This window comes from Scyliorhinus torazame, chromosome 6 (assembly GCF_047496885.1).
Source record: "Scyliorhinus torazame isolate Kashiwa2021f chromosome 6, sScyTor2.1, whole genome shotgun sequence".
NCBI lineage: Eukaryota > Metazoa > Chordata > Chondrichthyes > Carcharhiniformes > Scyliorhinidae > Scyliorhinus > Scyliorhinus torazame.
This window is the reverse complement of record NC_092712.1, coordinates 287,647,585-287,661,298: the sequence shown is the minus strand read 5'-3', so window position 1 is coordinate 287,661,298 and position 13,714 is coordinate 287,647,585. Positions and strand designations below refer to the sequence as shown.

Below are 13,714 nucleotides of genomic sequence, written 5' to 3'. Positions count from 1 at the left end.
AGAGGGACAGACTGCATTTCAGAGCAGGCAGGTTGCATCACTTACTATTAGCACAATGCTGACCAGCCCACTGATAAACACAAAGGCAGCCAGCTGTATGAAGAGGCAACAAGAAGCGAGATAGAAACTCAGCCCCACACTACAATCTTGGTGATGAAGTGCGAGTATAAAATGCACCTGCTGCGCTGTGCAAAAGAAACCACTGTGGAAAGATTGCAAATTGGAAAACCCAGCCCAAAGACAGGGCAAACCAAATTCTAGCCCTTTTATGTCCCCACACATCAAGTTCAAAATTATTGTCCTCGACTTCATCTTCCTAGCTTTAGTAATGATTTCCTGCTTTGCATCCCTCTACAGCGAATGGCCGATTGTTTAGGCACCATGCTCCTTTCTCTGCAATTATCGATCCATTTCCCTCTATATAGCATTTCCCCTCATGTTTCATAAAATCTTATCAAAACACTCTTCCTAGGCTGTACTTTCAGTTCCAACTCCTAATTTTATCTTAATCATTGCCCTCCTGTCGGCCCATGTTCAGCGTTAACTGTATCAGTTTTCCTCCTTTATTTAAAGCATTGAGACACCTGGTTGTATTTAAGGAGCAGTTCTTATGGCATTTGAGTTTGATCCTAATCTGACCCATTTTGGACCATTTTTTAAATAGACACTTGATGAGTGTAACGTTAGTCACATTTTGAAGACACGAGTTGAAATTTTCTTCAACTCGTCTAGCATCAAGGAGTTTAGATGATTGTTCATGTGCATAGTTGCTTTTGATATTTGTTGGCACAAACTGCCTGAGGCGTCTAATTAATAGAACTGTAATCTTACTAACTCAAGATGCAAATTGATCTTTTATCAATTAATTTTACTTTGAAGTGAATCCTACAAGAGTGAACAGTCTCATCAGCATCAAGGCAGACCTGCTTTAGTTTTCCAAGACAGGTTGATTTCTTGGAAGCCATCAATTGAGTGTTAAATGGAAGCCCATGTGTTGTTATGCACTCAGCAAGTACATGGATTTCATCCGATAGCACAGATCAGTAGACACTGATTAGAATACAGTGGGAGCTGAGGAAGATTAAATTTGGAGTTTGCTTCTTCACAGGTAGGGAGGAAGAATTGATTGGGAGAAATTTATCCTGACTAACCTCTTTGATATGAGGGTGCAACACAGTAGATGGTGGGCTAAACGTGTTGTGCACTTGGACTTCCTCAACGCATTTGATCTATGTAGCCAACACAATAAACTACATGGTAGCAGTATTTATAAGTCTCTTCAGCTATAAGTGACAAGTGGAAGATCCAACTCATCCTCCTCTCAAGAACAGGCATCACTATAAGTGGCAATAATGAACCAATTCAGTCCACTGAACATCCCATAAAGAAATAGCTTTTCAATTAATCCATTATGTTTTGACGTTCTAAAATTTAGTTTGAGATTTGCCAGAATTATTGGATTCCTGACCTTCAGATTAGATGTGGCTGCTACTTCTATTTGATGTAAATGTGCCAATCATACACAAGAATTGGTGAAGGATAGATATATGTGCACCATGTCACAAAATCCCGTTTTACTAAAAGGTTTATCTTTAAGACAATTAAACGATTTACTTGAAAGCAAAACAAAATAACATTGTGTGTGAATGTACTTTAACACAAAGCAATACAATTTACAAGTTTCTGTCTGACAACTTGTTTATCCGTCTAGCTTTAGTTAGAGATTCTTGCTGGACACTGCTATACATTTTCAGAATGCTGGATTGGGGTGCCATTTGTGTTGCATTGTCAGCCTTGTTCTAGTCACAATAGGACTGCTTGGTGTTTCTGGTTGTGGAAATGTTCTGATTTGGCATGTGTTTTGTTGCATTGCCAAGCCATATGCTGACCATTTCTGCTGGATTCCAGATGCCAACAGTTGGGTGCTGTGCTAAATCCTTCTGTCCTATGTTCAGATTACATCATTTTTCACCCGCATCATGGGCATTTAGTAATGCAGCAGTATTCCTGGGAGCATCGATGTGTGATAACTGGGGAGTGTTGACCACACTTGTGGGCTAAATAGCAGTGCCACATTGGTTCCACAGTATGAAGTTTGTACATTCAGAATGGGTATACATATTTGTGTTACACAGTGGGGTGTAGCCTGATGGCTGATGATATGCTTTGCAGGGTTAGGTGATCTTCTCCCAGTGTAAGTAGTGTTCCGATGGTGCTACTTGTGGCCTGTTCATAGAATTCACAGTGCAGAAGGAGGCCATTCGGCCCATCGAGTCTGCACCGGCTCCTGGAAAGGGAAGCGTCCCAATTTACTTTTTATTGCGATGGCCGGGAATCGAACCCGGGTCAAGTGCTTGGAAGGCAGCTATGCTCACCACTATACCACCATCGCTCACTGACAACGGTGTTGTCTTCAGTGTTGTCGTCACAATACCATGAATGAGGACCAAGGACCAGTCCTTAAACACAAGTAGGCTTACAATCACTGAACCTGGCCTATCCACAATATAAAAGTTCTGAAGTGGTGAACCATTTGTCGCGTCTCTGGAGTGTGATGGATCCCAGGAATGGAATATCCAGGCCTTTGTACACAGTACTTTTGGCACTGTTTGGCTGAATAATCATTGCCACTTCGGAGGAGTAAATGTGTACCAAGTGAAAGAATATTTGTATCTTTCCTGGTACCCAATTTTGCATATAGAATATGCTGGCCTTTTATCTGTGGACATATAATCTGAATAAGGATGAAGGATTCAATTGGTACAACTGTTTCATTATATCTATTGGTGGTTATCATGCTGAATGTCACTCACGTTGTGTAGCCATCCTCATCATCGGACTGTATAGCTTAGCCTGACATTTTGTGAATCTTGTCTGGACACTATTTGTTATGTGGTCTTGGTTGATTGGAACAATCTACCTGTCTAGCCTCTGTTGTGGCTTCTCATGATGACAAATCACTGGTTGGACAGTTACTTCTTGCATGTACAAGATTGCACCAGTCAAGGACTTCCGGTGGCTGCCATAGTGTGAGTGGTCACACATTAGGTGGCTCCTGCTTAAAGTGGAATTGTTTTGAGTCTGTTAGCCCATTTTGGGAGGAGTTATGCAGGGTCTATCTTTAAGCATAAGTGACATAAAGTCTTTAAGCATAAGGGACTAAGAATTCTCTTTCGGTAGGTCATGTCTGGGGCCTATCAAATGAGGAGTGCAACAAGTAAGGGACAACAGTCAGACCAGGAGATCTCTCGAACTGCGACAGTGGGATAGATGGACGGAGAGCTCTGTGGCGTCGTTGTCCGCTCAGTGGTCCAAGGAACAGTTGGTGGAGTTACAGACAGCTAAGTTTAAGCAGCAGTGAAAGGAAGCCTCAGAGGACATGGCCAGGATGCCCAGGCCAATCAGGGCAGTCATATTGTGGAGCAAAGGCTGGAGATGCAGTATGCATCGCTCCAGAAGGTAAAGGAGTCTGACAAGGATCGGTTGGCCTTGCTGGATGGGGAAATCATGTTGGTGGTGGAGGGAGCGAAGAAGTTAAGAGAAAAGGTGGATGACTTGGAGAATCACTCGAGGAGTCAGAATCTCCGGATTGTGGGTCTGCCTGAGGGGATCGAGTGGGTGCAGGCCACACATTATGTGGCAAAGATGTTGAGAAGTTGGTGGGGGAGGGGGTCTTCAACCAATCTCCTGATGTGGATCGAGCGCACAGGCTGCTGAGGAAGAAGCCAAAAGCAGGTGAGCCGCCAAGGGCGATCATGGCACAGTTGCACCGTTACTTGGACAAGGCAAAGATTTTGTGGTGGGCGAAGGGAGACGATACAGTGCCCTTGGGAAGGCCATGCAATGCAATTTATCAGGACTTGGGAGCAACGTTGGCCAAGCAGCAGACCAGGTTGAATAGAGTCAAAGCGGCCCTATTCAGGAAAAATGTGAGGCTGGATTCTCCCAAAATGGGACTATGTCCCCACGCCGGCGTAAAAACACTGGAGTTTTATTCCAGAGATTCCTGTAAAAAAAGAGGAACTAATTCAGTGCCCTACAGGGGGCTAGCAGGGACCCGGAATAAAGCTTGCAGCTTTAGCTGCGGATACAGGCCCCGCATTTTCGGTTTGGAGGCCGCACATGTGCACGGCGCCGGCCTCTAGCAGCCGCACCGAGTTCAATGGCGAACTCGAACCGCGGAGCCAGACGAAAAAATGAGAACCCCCCCCATCGGCCAGGCATCTAACCGCGCACAAGCACTCCCTTATAAGGCTCTGCGCGGTGTACTCCGCGATCATGCCAATTTTGCGGCAAATCCAGCCCATGTAGTTTGGTGTGCTGTATCCTGCTCGTTTGTGGATCACGCTCCGGAATCAGGAGCTTTATTTCAATACATCTTAGGAGGTCAATAGGTTTATGAAAGACCATGGACCGATTGGACCTATATGGCCGGTGTCACTTGTGAGAAGATTGGACTTGGGGGGGGGGTGAGGGAAAGAATTGCGTTTGTACCAGGTTGGTTGTTTGCTATTTACCCGTGTTTAATTGATTATTGGTGTATGTGCTAAACTGATTATTTTGTGTCCTTGTTTAACCCCCCCCCCCGGTTGGGATAGGTAGGTCTTCAGCTGGGGGACGGATGTGGGGTAGAGGGTGAGATGCAGGAGCCAGGGAGGGCAGGAGGCCGAATATGGGGGTTAGGGTGCAAAAGGACGTTATGGGAGGGGGGGGAAGACAGTTACTTTGGGTGGGGGCCACTCTGTTAGCAGTTAGGCTAGTTAATGGGAGTGAAGTGGGGTGGCAGGGGGAGGTGGTGGTCCACTGCTGGTCGCTCCACTGCTGCAGCTTCCCCCTCTCCAAGCGGCCCCTGCTCATGCAGCCACAGGGCATCTTGCAGAGTTGCGACCATCACCACGGCGGCTAGCATTGCTAGTTGAATGCCAAACACCATTGTCTGCATGGGGTGAAAGGCCAACATGTGAGCATGGTGCATACTCCGGTGCCAAACCAGGTTCCATGGGCTACACAGTGGACCCAGTTGGCACTGCGGGCTCCACCCACGCATGTCCCTCCCCTCCCCCACCCCCGCACTCCTGCCCCGTTGACATCCGGCACCATCAGTGCCCCTGTCCTGGCGCCCATCCTTGTTGTGTTGGCTGCCCCTACCCTTACTGGCGACTGCCTTGGGTGTGGCCCTGGGTGGTCCCCCCTGGTGGGTGGGGGCCGGTTGGGTAGGGTATTTGGGGGTGGGGGCCATGTTGTGGTAGGGTGCGGGGGTGGGCACCCATATGGCCGGTGTCACTGTAGGACCAGGGGCAGACATGGGTGGTCAGTGGGCATGCAAGATGGCCACCATAATGGCAATCACCGCTCCAGTCCTTGGGGGACGGGGGTGCGGGTAGGGGGGCCTGCCCCCCCCCCCCCCCCCCCCCCCCCCTCGGCAGTGGAGTCCCCAACCTGGCCAGTGTTTGGGCTGGCAGCCCGCAGTTACTTCACTCCGTTTCCTACCTCCTCTCTCTCGCTCAGCGGCCACAGCGCCAGCTTCAGTATTTTTGAAGCCACAAGTGAACCACGCTATGGGGAACTCGGCCCATCGGAGGCGGTGAATCTCAGTGGCCCCGGAGTATAGGGCGTCAGGCCCAATAATGACATGCCTACTGTATTTTAGCCCCGCACAGCAAGCCCCAGCATTTTCAAGGTGCCGGAGCACCCCAATTTGGCATCAAACTGGCACCTACCCTGATTTTGGCATTGGAAGCTATTCTCCGCCCAATCTGGTTTCGCAATTCTGGCGTCGGCAAGCAGACAATCCCGCCCATAGTCTCCCGAATGGAGAACCCAGTTCATCAATTCCAAGCCTTGGATTCTGAAATTGAGCTTCTCATAATTGATCTTTGAATGTTAACCGTATTCTATCTGAATTTTTGAGATGGCCATGGAACTTGACCTGATATTTTCAACCTGAAAGCAGCTTGATTAGTCATAAAATAAATTTAGATAAGAGATCTGTTGCCTTCCATTTGAGTGTTGTGAAGTTTGTAGTCATCTTTTAGTTTTTCCCAGGATTTTTAACGTTACCTGGTACTTTGGACAGTGATGCAAATTTCTTCCAGCAGAGTTGCAGTACCTTTAGTGACTACTGCCTTAGCTAGTCATAGTTTACTGCTTGACTGCAATTGTGGCGTTGAGCACTTGTTGATTTTTCACGGATTTAGCTCTAAGTGTGATCCAGAAAGCAGTGATGGAGGAAAAATGTTTGCAAACTAAAATACATATTTTAAAAAATATATAAATACAGGCTTCTAGCTGTTAGTGAATCGATTATTCTTCCCATCCCAGTCCAGTTTTAGCTTCAGCTGTAATTAATTCTCGTGTCTGTGGCGTTTCACTTAAAGTGAGACCACCTAGCATCTGTGATTTCGCTTCTATTCCTGGTTCACAGCAGTTAGGCTTTAAGCTCTCCCAGATTTGAACAATTTGACTGGGATCCGATGTTTACTGGCTGGGGCAAAGTGCAGTACCAGAATAGAGGTACGGTGTGTAGAATTCCTACAATGCAGCAGAATTCTCTCTGCTCTTCTGCTCAATGTGGAAGAGTTGAAACTGGTGTGCTTTTCAGTCACATCTTCAGAAACCAAGCTGCCACCATGCTACATTCCTCTGTTCAATGCGAATGCACCAGGATTGGTGAAACAACAATATTAGCTTTTTATTTGAAAATAAGACTATACGGGCAAAGTACACTTGGAGGCTGCAAGGCACATGTCCGACCTTAACCGTTGCTGCTCATGACCGATTACAAAGTCGTGGTATCATCTACAGCAGTGGTTCCCAACCAGTGTGCACCGTGAAGGCCTCCAACCCCCAAGAGGGCTGAAAGAAGATTCAAAATTCATGTAATTAAACTAAAACTAACCTTAGACTTCTGCTCTGTGGTTGGCATCTTCAAGACCCCACGAATTTTGGGCCTCCCACCCAGGCACATAACCAATGGGATTTGGAGCTGAAGCCAAAGCTCCCATGTGCCTGCACAAGGGCGCAAAAACCCTGGGAGAAGCGAGACACACAAGGAGGGATAATAAAAACACAGGAGACAGGACAGGGAGAAATTAAACAAAGTTCCCAGTAAGCGGAGTCAGAGAAAATTGGTGTGCCTCAAAAACATTTTAATAGTATAGCGGTGTACTATGACATATTGAAGGTTGGGAACCACTGGTCTACAGAATATCTCCTCGCAACTCAGAAAGTTTTCTTCAGCATCACCACCCAGGCATGTAGCTTTCACCTCAAAGAAAGACCAGCACAGCAACATCATGGGAACACCATCGTTCACAATTCCCCTCAAAGGCCAAACTTCCATCCCTAATACCATAGGTGGAGCAAAATCATCCCAAAGAACCCATGTGTTTCAAACTGCCTTTTCAGGAAAGTTCAGAATAGGCACTAACCATATTCTCAAAATAAATTCAAAATCAAATGCAGTTAATTAGGTAACAATAAGATTGGATCACTTTTTTTTGGATCCGTATAGAATGCTCCAGTTTTTGGATCACAAGCCAAGGGTTATTTAAGACCACAGTTGTTGTGCCATTGCGGAACACAAACATGAAATCACAATAGGCATGGGGAATGTGTAATAATTTGTGAAATGGGCATGGTGGTTAGCACTGTTGTCTCCTGGCGCCAAGGACCCAGCTTTGATCCCGCCCCCCGGGTCACTGTCCAAGTGGAGTTTGCACATTCTCCCCGTGTCTTTGTGGGTCTCACCTCCACAACCCAAAGATGTGCAGGGTAGGTGGAGTGTCTATGCTAAATTGCCCCTTGATTGGAAATATTTTTAAAAAGTTGTGAAATTATAGTTGTTTAAAATTGGGAACTCTTCAGAAAAAATGTCTTCGAATATTCACATTAAACATATCAACGAGAGATTTCAGGACTGAAGTTGCATCACATTGAGGTTTCCTTCTTAATTCATTTTTGGGGTAAGAGTGTTCTGCCAGCATTTATTGGCCTTTCTAGATAAAATTGGGAAGATGGGGATGAACTTTCTTTGTCAACCTTGCAGGCCACATGATGAAGGTGCTCCCACCACCCCACAATATCTTTTATGGTTGTCTACCTCAAGATGTTGCTGGTGGGGAATTCAGTGATGGTAATGACAATGAATGTCATGGGAAGATTTAGCTTCTCTTTTGTTGAAGATGGTCATTTCTGGCACTTGTGTGGCACAAACTTTATTTGCCACTTATCAGCCCATGTCTGAATGATGTTCAGGTCTTGCTGCTTGCAGGCACAGACTCTGTTTCAGGTATACCCAGTTCTGACCTTACAATGGAAGTGCAAGAGGGTGTGGCAGGGATAATTGAGCAGCCAAAGCTATTTGAGCCTGGGTGAGCTCCTGCAGCTGTATTGGCTCAGACTGATCCCATCTCCTGTACAGTCCAAACTGAAGATGAGCTAGTGTGGAGATGACACACAGATCAGTTGTTATCTATACATAATGTGCCAGTCCCATGTATGCCGGAACTACCTCAAGAGGAACCGCCAACCATACTACCATATTGTGTGACTATGACTTCTGGTCAACTCGCAGAAGCAGATTCTCAAAGAATCCGCTGCTGCTATTAGTCTTCTGCCCATCACCAATTTTCAGCAAGAGACTGTAACACCTTTCTCGGCTAAGACATCCTCTGAAGAACCAGAGAGTACCTCTGATGTCAAGAGCAACTAAATCCCTGAAGTGCACAGGCAAAGAGTGTAGAAGAGACACCCATCCGATCGTCTTTCCTATTAACTATTATTACTGTGTAATGTTCTACTGCTTCCCCTGTTATATGTTTTAAAGACTATGTAAAAATACTATAGTTATTTGCGGTGTTGGATCTTAGGAGAAGGATGTTATTTATATATGTAGATTGTTGTTGTAAGGTCACTTAAGAGTCTCGTCATGTGATTGCAGCTGATGCTGTTACGGACTTCGCAAGTTTTGCCTCCGTCCAGGGCAAGCTTTGGTATAGTTCACAGCCCTATAATAAATCTCCAATATCGTGCTCAACCCCACGTGCTTCAGCTTACATTCTTTTGTCCTGGAATTACAATACACAACAGAAGGCACAAGTTGTTACCTAGAATTAGAGGGCAACGTAGAAACAGTGGCGAGAGTTTGAAGAGTTAATGGGGGTGAGTCTGTGGGATAAGGGCAACCAAAAGAAAACAGTGATATAATAGCAAAAAAAGTACGTGATTGGTAGATGAGCGTTTTCTCATATCTAAATTAGGAAATTAGAATGTTAATTGAAATAATTTGAAAGAATCTTCCAAAACTTGTAACTGATTAGTAAGGTTTACTAGTAGAAGAAGCAGTGGAGTTTATCAATGTATAAAGAGAAATAAATAAATAAATTAGCGGCTCAGATCTGGTATGTCTCTCTTGTGGGGACCATGAATTGGATTCAATTTGAATTTGAATCGGGTTTTGGAGCAGGCAATATTGCAACATGTCCCTAAGACACAAAGTCTATCACGAACTGTTTTTGTAAAAATATATTTTGCTGAGCCAATGATAACTGACAACTTGATTGACAGTTTATGGAAATTTCCAACAGCAACTACAAGGACAAGAGTTCCACCCTCAGTCTTGTGGAATCTCACACCTCATTGTAAGAACTCATTACAGTCCGCATAGCCAGAGGACTATAACAAAGAGAGACACATCAAAACATGTTACATCTGCGGGGCGCCAATCGCCACCATCTCACACCTTGGTCTGTTGTCAAGGTCCATTTGACAAAGGAACTATGGAAGGAAAATGACTGTAATTTGCATCTTTATACGCTCACTCTTCTAGTGGAGTCGGAGAGACTACCAAGAAAATAGGGTCATTAATGTGGTTAATTGCTAGGGCATTGTAATCCATAAAATGAAAGCCAGGTCTAACCATCAGACAAACATTCCTTTATAAAATCATCGCAAATGTCTATATTCAGTTGTGCATTCTTTATAATAATCCTTATTGTCACAAATAGGCTTACATTAAGACTGCAATGAAGTGAAAAGCCCCTAGTTGCCACATTCCAACACCTGATCGGGTACATGGAGGGAGAATTCAGAATGTCCAGTTCACCAGCACGTCTTTCGGGACTTGTGGAAGGAAACCGGAGCACCCGGAGGAAACCCACGCAGACACGGGGAGAACGTGCAGACTCCGCAGACAGTGACCCAAGTCGGGATACGAACCTGGGACCCTGGCACTGTGAAGCAGCGGTGCTAACCATTATGCTACCGTGCCGCCCCGCTGATTTATCTCCAACCAGAAAAACCAAGAGCAGGACCCCAGGTTGACCAATCAACCTATAACAAGTCTCAGTCCCACGAAGCCCATTTATCTGGAAGCCTCAGCCACTGCCTGACAAGCGGGCCAAATCGATGTATCAATCTCATATCACTGCATCACCCTCCACTTTAAAAAGATTCTGCGCTGCTGTCTTCTGCCAAGAACCCACTGGAACTTCAAGTTCTCCTTGAAGGAACTCTCTCTTGAATCGATTGATACATCCCTCACCCTCAGGACTTTGACTTTCTGGACTCTTGAAATCACAAGAACTGATATCCATTTCTGTCATTCTCTTACTGTGATGTTATTTATAATTGTAAAATTTATGTTTTCTATGGGGTAAGTGGGTGCAAGTGTGCGCACGCATGAAGTTGTGATCATCCTTTTGAACTTGACGTGTGAATAAACTAACCTTCTGACTTAATCATGAAGAGTTTGTTGAGAGTCACTTTAAAAATTGGACTGAGGGTTTGGGGAAATATGTCACAGACTATTTTTAAACAATTAAAAACCTCTGCTTAAGGCAGACAGTGAAAGAGCTTCTCCCTCTGTCTGTAATCATTGATAAAATGGTTTGATTTCTGGCATGCATTCTGAATAAAGCTGGAAAATTTATAGAAGATGCCCTGATAAATATTCCAAACATCTTGATAGATGAAATTTTGTCACTGGGTTAGATGATAACAAAACCTTTGTTCAATAAGGGAGAAAGTGATAAACTCTATCGAACCAGAGATCAATCAAGTAAACTTTTAAAAACAACAATACGGTACACTCACCTAAAAAGATGCAAGTTAATTCCGGATAATTGAAGAAAGTTTGCTGATAAAAATGAGCCACGCATTATATCAATTAAAATATGACTGCATCGAAAGAAGTTGTTTGAAGGAGCAAAAAACAGATTGTCAAAATCTACAGACCGAACGTGAATAGGGAGCACAATTGATGGTGAAGTATTGGTGATGCCAGGAGGATTGATTTTACCGGTGTCAAATTTATATACGAGGCCTTACATTTTAGACAGAAAACAGGTAGTAAAAGTAGAGGATCGGTGAGATTTTCCGAATTTCTGTTTTTATTTCAGCACAGGATCTACAGAAAATGTCGTTGTAGTGTTGTTTAATTCACTCCTACTTCTCAGTAAAGTTGCCACTGTCCCAGTTGACCATAACCTTTGAGGGGGCGAGCTGACTCGTGATGATTTAACCGGAGGATCACCACAGCTCAGGCGAGAGGGTGTTCATGAATAACCTCAGCCGATGCAGGAACTGAACCCACGCTGTTGGCCTAATTCTGCATCGAAAACCACCTCTCCAGCCAACTGAGCTCACCTCAGTTCTTGACTTTCAAAACCCAAAGCTCAGTGCCCCCAAACCCACTTCTACCTTTTTGATTCGATTTATTTATTGTCACATTAGTATCCAGTGAAAAGTGTTGTTTCTTTCATAGCCAACACAGGGGAGGAGAGACTGCAGAATGTAATGTTACAGTCACAGCTAGGGTGTAGGGAAAAGATCAACTTAATACGAGGTAGGTCCATTCAAAAGTCTGATGGCAGCAGGGAAAGAAGCTGTAAGTCGGTTGATACGTGACCTCAAACCTTTGTATCTTTTTCCTGACTAAAGGTGGAAGAGAGAATGTCCGGGGTGCGTGGGGTCCTTAATTATGCTGGCTGCCTTTCCGAGGCAGCGGGAACTGTAGGCAGAGTCATTGGGTGGGAGGCTGGTTTGCATGATGGAATGGGCTACATTCCCGAGCTTTTGTAGTTTCCTGCGGTCTTGGGCAGAGCAGGGTCCATACCAAACTGTAATACAACCAGAAAGAATGCTTTCTATGGTGCATGTGTAAATGTTGGTGAGAGTAGTAGCTGAAATGCCAAATTTCCTTAAGTCTTCTGAGAAAGTAGAGTTGTTGGTGGGCTTTAACTATATTGTCGGCATGCGGGGACCAGGAAAGGTTGTTGGTGATCTGGACACCTAAAAGCGTGAAGCTCTCCACCCTTTCTACTTCGTTCCCATTGATGTAGACAGGGGCATGTTCTCCACTAAGCTTCCTGAAATCGATGACAATCTCCTTTGTTTTGTTGACATTGAGGGAGAGTTTATTGTCGTTGCACCAGTTCCCCAGATTCTCTTATCTCATTCTTATACTTTGTCTCGTCATTGTTTTAGATCCGACCCACTACGGTGGTTATCAGCAAATTTGAAAATCGACTTGGATGGGGAATTTGGCCACACAGCCATAGATGTATAAGGAATATAGTACGGGGCTGAGGACACAGCCTTATGGGGCACCAGTGTTGAGGATGATCGTGGAGGAGGGGGTGTTGCCTATCCATATTGATTACGGCCTGTGGGTTAGGAAGTTCAGGATCCAGTCGCAGGGCGAGGAGCAGAGGCCCAGACCACGGAGTTTGGAGACGAGTTTCGTAGGAATAATGGTGTTGAAGGCTGAGCTGTAATCTGACATGGGTGTCTTTTTTTTCTAGGTGTTCCAGGGTTGAGTGCAGGGCCAGGGAGATGGCGTCTGCCGTGGACCTGTTGCAGCGGTAGGCGAACTGTAGTGAATCAAGGGAATCCGGGAGGCTGGAGTTGATTCGTGCCATGACTAACTTTTCGAAGCACTTTATAATGATGGATGTTAGAGCCACTGGACAAGTCATTAAGGCACGCTACTTGGCGTTTTTTTTTGGTACAAGGATGATGGTCATCTTCTTGAAGCAGATAGGGACCGTAGATCGTTGTAAAGAGAACTTGAAGATGTTTGCGAATACCCCCGCGCTGTTGAGGGCCCGGTCAACAACTATAGGTGGGAAATCACGGTTGAGAAAGGAGGAACACATTTTCGAAGCACCACTTTGAAAAGTGGCAGCATCAGAACAAATGTGACGGAGGCGAAGGAGCTGAGACAAAGGGATGGAGTCCTTACAGTGTAGTGTGCAAGAGCTGTAGTCCAGATAGCTGTGAGACTCAGTGGGCTTGTAATGGATATTAATAGATAGTCTATTGCCGGAAATAGAGAGAGCAAGGTCAAGGAAGGGAGGTGTCTGAGATAGATCAATTTTCCCTTGCGTTTTGCTTGCTGCCCTGTCCACATTCTAAACCTCTGTAATTGCTTAAACCTACACTGACCTTGGTCATTGATCTCAAACCATTAGTTCTGTTTCTCTCTCCAAAGATGTTGCCAGTATATTCACCTTTTTGTTCTGATTTAAGCAAGACTTAGGGTTTCAATTACAAAATCGTGCATTCTTGCTGTAACTTTTAATTGTAGAAAACATTACTGACATTAAGAGTTGAAAAGCTTTCAACTTTAGTATACTATCAGCCTTCAATGTAATCCTATTGATTTAATTAATAAAATGAAATATCCTTGTGATTATCACACCAGCCAAGAAGC

At 44.8% G+C, this 13,714-nt stretch overlaps 1 non-coding gene across 1 annotated transcript; it reads right to left on the bottom strand.

The window, feature by feature from the left end:
• Positions 1-2,320: 2,320 nt before the first annotated feature.
• Positions 2,321-2,392, bottom strand: trnag-ucc (transfer RNA glycine (anticodon UCC)). Its single transcript has one exon. It is a non-coding gene; the product is annotated as a tRNA-Gly (tRNA).
• Positions 2,393-13,714: the final 11,322 nt, after the last annotated feature.